Source organism: Acomys russatus, chromosome 10 (assembly GCF_903995435.1).
Source record: "Acomys russatus chromosome 10, mAcoRus1.1, whole genome shotgun sequence".
In the NCBI taxonomy this organism is placed as follows: Eukaryota; Metazoa; Chordata; class Mammalia; order Rodentia; family Muridae; genus Acomys; species Acomys russatus.
Window position 1 is genome coordinate 45,942,823 of NC_067146.1, and position 11,451 is coordinate 45,954,273.

Consider the following 11,451-nt stretch of genomic DNA (forward strand, 5'->3'; position numbering starts at 1 on the left):
CTTTTCTAATTTCTAAATCAAAGCATGTAAGCCAGATTACTTTCATTTATTCTTTTCTCTTACATATGTTACATGTTCAACAGTCTTTATTTGTATGACCTATGATTAATATTACTAAGACATTGACTTTTAAATGGTGTGATACAGTGTCTTTATTCGACAACTGAAGGATGGAGGGTAAGTGTTGGAACACAGTGTAGGAATGGAGTCCTGTGAGAAGAATATTGAAAGCCTGTGGGACTGCTCTAAGCAGACAGGGCAGTAGACTGGACCTCACTTTCTCCAAAACACACAATTGTTCTTGGAAAGCACTTTCATGTTCCCCCCAGCGTAGGAGTAGTTAAAGGAATATTTTTATGCATTAATACGTAGAAGTCATTTACCACAGTAAGCTAGCAATTAATATTGAATAATATTCAAAGTATGTCTGTAATTATAAATTTAAGTATATTCTTTTCTTCTTTAAATGATTTTTTCTAGTTCATATACACTAGAAGATGATAGGACCACACGTGGCACATTTTACTCCCTCTCTGTTCCATTCTTACTGCCTCATATCTCTGCAAAGAACTTCTCTTTTTCTTCTTGTTGATTATTGAATGTATTCAGGCATGACTATTCCTCCCACGGGGAAGCATGAAGTGGATTTCCTTAAACATTTAAAAATATAATTCCTTAGCGCATGTTTCTCCTACCAAAAATTAATGTGGTAAAACTAAACTGTTTTTGTTGTCTCATTTCTTTGTGAAACCATAAATTTTCTTTAAGCAGAGATTTTTTCTCTCTCTTGAGTGCACAGCGGTGTACATTTCAGTATTTTGTCAGTCATAGGCTACTAATAAAAGTTTATATCTTAAATTGAAGAGACATACAAAATAATTGTTGCCTCAAGAAAGATACATCACTAAATTGTTTAGTTTAATTTAAAAACTCTGATAAATCTATCAAAATATAACCTTACTGTGTCAGAAAAAAATATACTTTAATACTAGTATGCCATTTTTCTTCTGTATGTATAGGGACAATATAATTTTCAAAATAAAGCCTCATTAGTATTGTTTATCAGTCTACAGACACAAGATTCAGAGGTGATTTCACATTTAACTTTTAAAATAGAGGACACACTTAACATATAAAGCACTACTTTTGCTGAACTCAGTTAGCTTAGGTCTTGACCTAGCAGAGCAGCATTATGTGAGAAGTGCGAGCTCATTTTCCTATTGCTTTCAGTTTCAAAAACTGGCCTTTGTAGGCTTGAAAGTTTCTCAAACATATATTATTTGGGGATCTTTAATGCTTATACCTCCGTTCCAACCCACCTACCTTAAATAGGAGAGGAAAGAGGTTAATGGGGGCCGGAGAAGTAGACATTCATAGACTCAGTTCCTGGGAGCAATTCCATTGGCTTAGTCTGCAGGATTCCAGCAGATCTGATAAACAGCGAACCGGCAATTCAGCGGCAATTCGGCGGCAATTCGGCGGCAATTTAGCAGCGCGAACCCAGCGCGGCAGCGGGAACCTAGAAGCATTCGCTGGAAAGGTTCTCTCTAGGAGCATCTCAAAGTGGAGCGATGAACAGCCAAATCATGGGATAAGAAGCCAAGATCAAAAGGCCTCGCCTCATGTTTGGGGCATATATTACGTGTGCGTGTCCTCGAGTCCCAGTCCGAGTCCGGATTCGGATGTTTTTCAGCTGGCAAAGGCCAAGCCCTCAAAAGGGGCGGTTCCTCTTCTAGTGGATAAACACTGCTGGTTCTCTCACAAGTTTGTTTCCCATCCCACGCTTGGGATCAAAACAACAACATGTTTAATCCACTACTTACCTTTTTCTTTCTTTCTCATCTTTCTTTCATAGTCAATAATTTAGTTTTTATTTAAGTGGATGCTTTAACAGAGATGCTTTTTAGAGTCTGAGCGTTGTAGCTTTCCCAAAGACTAACATCCATGATTCAGGGCAACTTAGAGAGGAAGAGATTTTTGTAGATTCTAGTTTGAGAGAGAGAGAGAGAGAGAGAGAGAGAGAGAGAGAGAGAGAGAGAGAGAGAGAGAGACCATGTAGGGGAAGACATGACCACAGCCAGAGGAAAAACTAAGATAGCACATCGCAAAGAAACACGGACAACAGAAGGAAGCAAATGGAAGTGGGGAAAGGATATACAGTATCAAATCTCTTCCCCCAATCCTATACTTCCTCCAGCAAGGTTTGGCCACATCAAGATATTATAACCTACCATAGTATCACCAGCAATTGGGAGACGAGGTATTCATACACATAAGCCTATGGAGGATATTTCTCATCCAAACCACCACAGATTGAGTATAATTTATATGTCTGGGTGGGTGTAATTTATCATGTGGAGGTTAGTGGACAGCTCTTCAGGGTAACTTTTTTCCTTCCATGTGGGATCCTGAAACAGACATTGAGGCCAGATCCTCAAGTCGGTCTACCACCTTGGCTGTGTTCACTGGCTCTATTACTAATTTTCTATTGTATGGTCATCAACTTGCTTACCAATATTAGTGCTTTCCTATAGATTTTGATTTAAGTTTCTCAGGAACGTTTAGATTATCTGGATAATAATTTATACTCTATATTTTATCAGGTCTTTGGATTGTTTAAAAATTTAGAAAAGGGCTAAAGCGCAAAACTTTAACAGAAGGATTATTATGACGCTTCATTGCCCAAGTTGATAATGACAAGATGTGATGGGGATCGATTTACATTCAGAACATTAGATGCACCAAGTAGGGAGGATGTTTTCTCCAAGGCTGTCAAATACAAAAGAGCCAAAGCACTTACAATGTAACATTTATATACTTCCTAATTGTGTCATGGTTCTTCTAACTATAGATAGATTTTTGTGTAATTATACAAATTATTATTTTATGTATATATATGAGAGAGAGAGAGAGAAGAGAGAGAGAGAGAGAGAGAGAGAGAGAGAGAGAGAGAGAGAGAGAGCGCGAGAGAGAGAAACAGTTTTCTTCCACGGAGTTTATGTTGCCAAAGATACTTTTTAGAAATCTGGTTGTATCTCCTGGTTACATTGCTGTTATGTCATGAGTTGTGATTTTAATCAAATTATTTTTAACACCTTAACTGCTCATCTTCTTTACATTCTCTTCTACAGTGCATGATGTGATACAGTGTCTTTATTTGACAACTGAAGGATAGAGGGTAAGTGTTGGAACACAGTTTAGGAGTAGAGTCCTGTGAGAAGAATATTGAAAGCCTGTGGGACTGCTCTAAGGAGACAGGGCAGTAGACTAGGACCTCACTTTCTCCAAAACACAGAATTGTTCTGGAGAGCGCTTTCATGGTCCTCCCAGGGTAGGAGAAATATTTTTATGCATTAATACGTAGAAGTCATTTACCACAGTAAGCTAGCAATTAATATTGAATAATATTTAAAGTATGTCTGTAAATATAATTTAAATATATTCTTTTCTTCTTAAAATGTTTTTTTTCTAGTTCATATACACTAGAAGATGATAGGACCACACGCGGCACATTTTACTCCTTCTCTGTTCCATTCCTACTGTCTCATATCACTGCAAAGAACTTTTCTTTTTCTTCTGGTTGATTATTGAATATATTCAGGCATGATTATTGCTCCCACAGGGAAGCATGAAGTGAATTTTCTTAAACATTTAAAAATATAATTCCTTAGCGCATGTTTCTCCTACCTAAAATTAAAGTAGTAAAACTAAACTGTTTTTGTTGCCCCATTTCTTTGTGAACCATAAATTTTCATTAAGTAGAGATGTTTTTTCTATATAGAGTGCATAGTGGTGTGCATTTCAGTAGTTTGTGAGTCATAGGCTACTAATAGAGTTTATATCTTAAATTGAAGAGACATACAAAATAATTGTTGCCTCAAGAAAGATACATCACTAAATTGTTTAGTTTAATTTAAAAACTCTGATAAATCTATCAAAATATAACCTTACTGTGTCAGAAAAAAAATATACTTTAATACTAGTATGCCATTTTTCTTCTGTATGTATAGGGACAATATAATTTTCAAAATAAAGCCTCATTAGTATTGTTTATCAGTCTACAGACACAAGATTCAGAGGTGATTTCACATTTAACTTTTAAAATAGAGGACACACTTAACATATAAAGCACTACTTTTGCTGAACTCAGTTAGCTTAGGTCTTGACCTAGCAGAGCAGCATTATGTGAGAAGTGCGAGCTCATTTTCCTATTGCTTTCAGTTTCAAAAACTGGCCTTTGTAGGCTTGAAAGTTTCTCAAACATATATTATTTGGGGATCTTTAATGCTTATACCTCCGTTCCAACCCACCTACCTTAAATAGGAGAGGAAAGAGGTTAATGGGGGCCGGAGAAGTAGACATTCATAGACTCAGTTCCTGGGAGCAATTCCATTGGCTTAGTCTGCAGGATTCCAGCAGATCTGAAAAACAGCGAACCGGCAATTCAGCGGCAATTCGGCGGCAATTCGGCGGCAATTTAGCAGCGCGAACCCAGCGCGGCAGCGGGAACCTAGAAGCATTCGCTGGAAAGGTTCTCTCTAGGAGCATCTCAAAGTGGAGCAATGAACAGCCAAATCATGGGATAAGAAGCCAAGATCAAAAGGCCTCGCCTCATGTTTGGGGCATATATTACGTGTGCGTGTCCTCGAGTCCGAGTCCGAGTCCGAGTCCGGATTCGGATGTTTTTCAGCTGGCAAAGGCCAAGCCCTCAAAAGGGGCGGTTCCTCTTCTAGTGGATAAACACTGCTGGTTCTCTCACAAGTTTGTTTCCCATCCCACGCTTGGGATCAAAACAACAACATGTTTAATCCACTACTTACCTTTTTCTTTCTTTCTCATCTTTCTTTCATAGTCAATAATTTAGTTTTTATTTAAGTGGATGCTTTAATAGAGATGCTTTTTAAAGTCTGAACATTGTAGCTTTCTTAAAGACTAACATCCATGATTCAGGGCAACTTAGAAAGGAAGAGATTATTGTAGATTCTAGTTTGAGAGAGAGAGAGAGAGAGAGAGGGAGAGAGAGAGAGAGAGAGAGAGAGAGAGAGAGGGAGAGACGGGGAGAGAGAGAGAGAGAGAGAGAGAGAGAGAGAGAGAGAGAGAGAGAGAGAGAGAGAGAGAGAGAGAGAGAGAGAGAGAGAGAGAGAGAGAGAGAGAGAGAGAGACCATATAGGGGAAGTCATTACCAATTCATGGAGAAACTAAGATAGCACATCTCAAAGAAACACAGAAAACAGAAGGAAGCAAATGGAAGTGGGGAAAGGATATACATTATCAATTATTCCCCCAATGCTATGCTTTCTCCAGCAAGGTTTGGGCACATAAAGATTTTATAACCTCCAGTAGTATCACCAGCAATCAGGAGACCAGGTATACATAAGCCTATGGAGGACATTTCTCATCCAAACCACCACAGAGTGATTGTAAGGTCTATGTCTGGGTGGGTGTAATTTATCATGTGGAGGTTGGAGGACAGCTCTTCAGAGTAACTTTTCTCTGCCCATGTGGGATCCTAAAACAGACATTGTGGCCAGTCCTTCAAGCAGGTCTACCACCTTGGCTGTGTTCGCTGGCTCTGCTTTTAATTTTCTAATGTATGGGCATCAATTTCCTTACCCATTTTAGTGCTTTACTATAGATTTTGTTTTTTCTCAGCATAGTTCAGATTATCTGGAATAATAACTTATACTCTCTATTTTAACAGGTCTTCTTTAAAAATTTAGGAAAGGCCTAAAACACAAAATTTTTACAGAAGTGATATTATGAGGCTCAATTGCCCAAGTTGGTAATGACGAGATGTGATGGGGATCAATTTACATTCAGAATGTTAGATGCACCAAGATAGGAAAGATGTTTTCTTCAAGGCTGCCAAATACAAAATAGCCAAAGCACTTAGAATGTAACATTAATATAATTCTTAATTTTGCCATGGTTCTTCTTAGTATACATAGTATTTTTGTGTAATATTACAAATGTATATGTAATACACACACACACACACACACACACACACATATATATATATATATATATATATATATATTGAGAGACAGAGAGAGAGAGAGAGAGAAAGAGAGAGAGAGAGAGAGAGAGAGCAGTTTTCTTCCAGGAGTTTATGTTTGCCAAAGATACTTTTAGAAATTTCGTGGTACTCCAGGTTACATTGGCTGTTATGTCATGAGTATTGGTTTTATCAAATTATTTTTAACACCTTAACTGTTCATCTTCTTTACGTTCTCTTCTACAGTGCATGATGTGATACAGTGTCTTTATTTGACAACTGAAGGATGGAGGGTAAGTGTTGGAACACAGTTTAGGAATGGAGTCCTGTGAGAAGAATATTGAAAGCCTGTGGAACTACTCTAAGAAGACAGGGCAGTAGACTAGGACCTCACTTTCTTCAAAACACACAGTTGTTCTGGAGAGCGCTTTCATGTTCCTCCCAGGGTAGGAGTAGTTAAAAGAATATTTTTATGCATTAATGCGTAGAAGTCATTTACCACAGTAAGCTAGCAATTAATATTGAAAAATATTCAAAGTATAGCTGTAGATACATATTTAAGTATATTCTTTTCTTCTTTAAATGGTCTTTTCCCGTTCATATGCACTAGCAGGTGCTAGGACCACATGCAGCACATTTTCCTCCCTCTCTTTTCAGTTCCTACTGTCTCATATCACTGCAAAGAACTTTTCTTTTTCTTCTGGTTGATTATTGAATATATTCAGGCATGATTATTGCTCCCACAGGGAAGCATGAAAGTGAATTTTCTTAAACATTTAAAAATATAATTCCTTAGCGTATGTTTCTCCTACCTAAAATTAATGTAGTAAAACTAAATGTTTTTGTTGCCCCTTCCTTTGTGAAGCCATAAATTTTTTTAAGTAGAGATGTTTTTTCTCTCTTGAGTGCATAGCGGTGTGCATTTCAGTAGTTTGTGAGTCATAGGCTACTAATAAGAGTTTATATCTTCAATTGAAGAGACATATAAAATAATTGTTGCCTCAAGAAAGATACATCACTAAATTGTTTAGTTTAATTTAAAAAAAACACTCTGATAAAGGTATCAAAATATAACCAAACAGCCTCACTTTGTCAGAAAAAATATACTTTAATGCTAGTACACCATTTTTCTTCTGTATGTATAGGGACAATATAATTTTCAAAATAAAGCCTCATTAGTATTGTTTATCAGTCTACAGACACAAGATTCAGAGGTGATTTCACATTTAACTTTTAAAATAGAGGACACACTTAACATATAAAGCACTACTTTTGCTGAACTCAGTTAGCTTAGGTCTTGACCTAGCAGAGCAGCATTATGTGAGAAGTGCGAGCTCATTTTCCTATTGCTTTCAGTTTCAAAAACTGGCCTTTGTAGGCTTGAAAGTTTCTCAAACATATATTATTTGGGGATCTTTAATGCTTATACCTCTGTTCCAACCCACCTACCTTAAATAGGAGAGGAAAGAGGTTAATGGGGACCAGAGAAGTAGATATTCATAGACTCAGTTCCTGGGAGCAATTCCATTGGCTTAGTCTGCAGGATTCCAGCAGATCTGAAAAACAGCGAACCGGCAATTCAGCGGCAATTCGGCGGCAATTCGGCGGCAATTTAGCAGCGCGAACCCAGCGCGGCAGCGGGAACCTAGAAGCATTCGCTGGAAAGGTTCTCTCTAGGAGCATCTCAAAGTGAAGCGATGAACAGCCAAATCATGGGATAAGAAGCCAAGATCAAAAGGCCTCGCCTCATGTTTGGGGCATATATTACGTGTGCGTGTCCTCGAGTCCGAGTCCGAGTCCGAGTCCGGATTCGGATGTTTTTCAGCTGGCAAAGGCCAAGCCCTCAAAAGGGGCGGTTCCTCTTCTAGTGGATAAACACTGCTGGTTCTCTCACTAGTTTGTTTCCCATCCCACACTTGGGATCAAAACAAAAACATATTTAATCCCTTACTCACCGTTTTTCTGTCTTTCTTGTCTTTCTTTCATAATCAATAATTTAGTTTTTACTTAAATGGATGCTCTAATAGAGGTGCTGTTTTGAGTCTGAGCATTGTAGCTTTCCCAAAGACTAACATCTATGATTCAGGGCAACTTAGAGAGGAAGAGATCATTGTAGATTCTAGTTTCAAAGGGAGAGAGAGGGAGTCATGACCATATCCAGAGGAGAAACTAGGATGGCACATCTTAGTGAAACACAAAAACAGAATGAAGCAAATAGAAGTGGGAAAAGGATATACATTATCAAATCTCTTCCCCCAATCCTATACTTCCTCCAGCAAGGTTTGGCCACATAAAGATTTTATAACCTCCCAAAATATCACCAGCAATTGGGAGACCAGGTATTCATATACATAAGCCTATGGAGGATATTTCTCATCAAAACTACCACAGATTGAGTATAATTTATATTTTTGGGTGGGTATAGTTTATCATGTGGAGGTTAAAGGACAGTTCTTCAGGGTAACTTTTCTCCTTCTATGTGGGATCATACAACAGACATTGTGGGCAGTTCCTCAGGCAGGTCTACCACCTTGGCTGTGTTCACTGGCTCTACTATTAATTTTCTATTGTATGGTCATCAATTTCTTTACCCATTTTAGTGCTTTCCTATAGATTTTTATTTAAGTTTCTCAGGAAAGTTTAGATTATCTGGATAATAATTTATACTCTATATTTTATCAGGTCTTTGAATTGTTTAAAAATTTAGAAAAGGGCCAAAACGCAAAAGTTTTAACAGAAGCGACATTATGAGACTTCATTGCCCAAGTTGGTAATGACAGGATGTGATGGGGATCGATTTACATTTAGAACATTAGATGCACCAAGTAGGGAGGATGTTTTCTCCAAGGCTGTCAAATACAAAAGAGCCAAAGCACTTACAATGTAACATTTATATACTTCCTAATTGTGTCATGGTTTTTCTAACTATAGATAGATTTTTGTGTAATTATACAAATTTATATATATATATATATATATATATATATATATATATATATATATGAGAGAGACAGAGGGGAGAGAGAGAGAGAGAGAGAGAGAGAGAGAGAGAGAGGAGAGAGAGAGAGAGGAGAGAGAGAGAGAGAGAGAGAGAGAGAAACAGTTTTCTTCCAGGAGTTTATGTTTGCCAAAGATACTTTTAGAAATCTCGTGGTACTCCTGGTTACATTGGCTGTTATGTCATGAGTATTGATTTTATTAAATTATTTTTAACACCTTAACTGCTCATCTTCTTTACATTCTCTTCTACAGTGCATGATGTGATACAGTGTCTTTATTTGACAACTGAAGGATAGAGGGTAAGTGTTGGAACACAGTTTAGGAATGGAGTCCTGTGAGGAGAATATTGAAAGCCTGTGGGACTGCTCTAAGGAGACAGGGCAGTAGACTAGGACCTCACTTTCTCCAAAACACACAGTTGTTCTGGAGAGCACTTTCATGTTCCTCCCAGGGTAGGAGTAGTTAAAGGAATATTTTTATGCATTAATGCATAGAAGTCATTTATCACAGTAAGCTAGCAATTAATATTGAATAATATTCAAAGTATGTCTGTAAATATAATTTAAGTATATTCTTTTCTTCTTTAAATGGTTTTTTCTAGTTCATATACACTAGCAGGTGCTAGGACCACACGCGGCACATTTTACTCCCTCTCTGTTCCATTCCTACTGCCTCATATCCCTGCAAAGAACTTCTCTTTTGCTCCTTGTCGATTATTGAATGTATTCAGGCATGATTATTGCTCCCACAGGGAAGCATGAAGTGGATTTCCTTAAACATTTAAAAATATAATTCCATAGCGCATGTTTCTCCTACCTAAAATGAGTGTAGCAAAACTAAACTCTTTTTGTTGCCCCATTTCTCTGTAAAACCATAAATTTTCTTTAAGTAGAGATGTTTTTTTCTGTATAGAGTGCATAGCGGTGTGCATTTCAGTAGTTTGTGAGTCATAGGCTACTAATAAGAGTTTATATCTTCATTGAAGAGACATATAAAATAATTGTTGCCTCAAGAAACATACATCACTAAATTGTTTAGTTTAATTAAAAAAAAACAGCCTGATAAATGTATCAAAATATAACCAAACAGGCTCACTGTGTCAGAAAAAAATATACTTTAAAGCTAGTATGCCATTTTTCTTCTGTATGTATAGGGACTATATAATTTTCAAAATAAAACCTCATTAGTATTGTTTATCAGTCTACAGACACAAGATTTAGAGGTGATTTCACATTTAACTTTTAAAATAGAGGACACATTTAACATATAAAGCAGTACTTTTGCTGAAGTCAGCTTCGGTCTTGACCTAGCAGAGCAGCATTATGTGAGAAGTGCGAGCTCATTTTCCTATTGCTTTCAGTTTCAAAAACTGGCCTTTGTAGGCTTGAAAGTTTCTCAAACATATATTATTTGGGGATCTTTAATGCTTATACCTTCGTTCCAACCCACCTACCTTAAATAGGAGAGGAAAGAGGTTAATGGGGACCGGAGAAGTAGACATTCATAGACTCAGTTCCTGGGAGCAATTCCATTGGCTTAGTCTGCAGGATTCCAGCAGATCTGAAAAACAGCGAACCGGCAATTCAGCGGCAGTTCGGCGGCAATTCAGCAGCGCGAACCCAGCGCGGCAGCGGGAACCTAGAAGCATTCGCTGGAAAGGTTCTCTCTAGGAGCATCTCAAAGTGGAGCAATGAACAGCCAAACCATGGGATAAGAAGCCAAGACCAAAAGGCCTCGCCTCATGTTTGGGCATATATTACGTGTGCGTGTCCTCGAGTCCGAGTCCGAGTCCGGATTCGGATGTTTTTCAGCTGGCAAAGGCCAAGCCCTCAAAAGGGGCGGTTCCTCTTCTAGTGGACAAACACTGCTGGTTCTCTCACTAGTTTGTTTCCCATCCCACACTTGGGATCAAAACAAAAACATATTTAATCCTTTACTCACCGTTTTTCTGTCTTTCTCGTCTTTCTTTCATAATCAATAATTTAGTTTTTACTTAAATGGATGCTCTAATAGAGGTGCTTTTTGAAATCTGAACATTGTAGCTTTCTGGAAGACTAACATCTATGATTCAGGGCAACCTAGAGAGGAAGAGATTATTGTAGATTTCAGTTTCAGAGAGAGAGAAAGAGAGAGAAACAGAGTCAGAGAGACAGAGAGAAACAGTGAGAGACAGAGAGAGAGAGAGGTACAGAGAGAGAGATAGGGAGAGAGAGATACACAGAGAAGGAGACATATAGAGAGAGTAAGAGAGAGAGACCATGTGGGGGAAGTCATGACTTTAGCCAGAGGAGAAACTAAGATAGCACATCTCAATGAAACACAGAAAACAGAAGGAAACAAATGGAAGTGGGTAAAGGCTATACAATTTCAATTCTTCCCCCAATGCTGTACTTCCTCCATCAAGGTTTGGCCACACAAATATCACCAACAATCGGGACACCAGGTATTCATAT

The 11,451-nt window shown here is 37.9% G+C and overlaps 1 long non-coding RNA gene across 2 annotated transcripts in view; it reads right to left on the bottom strand.

Moving 5' to 3' along the window:
- The window catches only part of LOC127194594 (uncharacterized), a 137,168-nt gene extending 132,703 nt beyond the window's left edge, over nt 1-4,465 (bottom strand). Inside the window, exon 1 of one of the 2 annotated variants that reach the window (XR_007831291.1) lies at nt 4,315-4,465. This is a non-coding gene — a long non-coding RNA (uncharacterized LOC127194594). Of the gene's footprint in view, nt 1-1,323; nt 1,456-4,314 lie in introns of those variants that run through there. The other variant, XR_007831290.1, reaches the window with a different exon arrangement.
- Between the last annotated feature and the right edge of the window lie 6,986 nt (nt 4,466-11,451).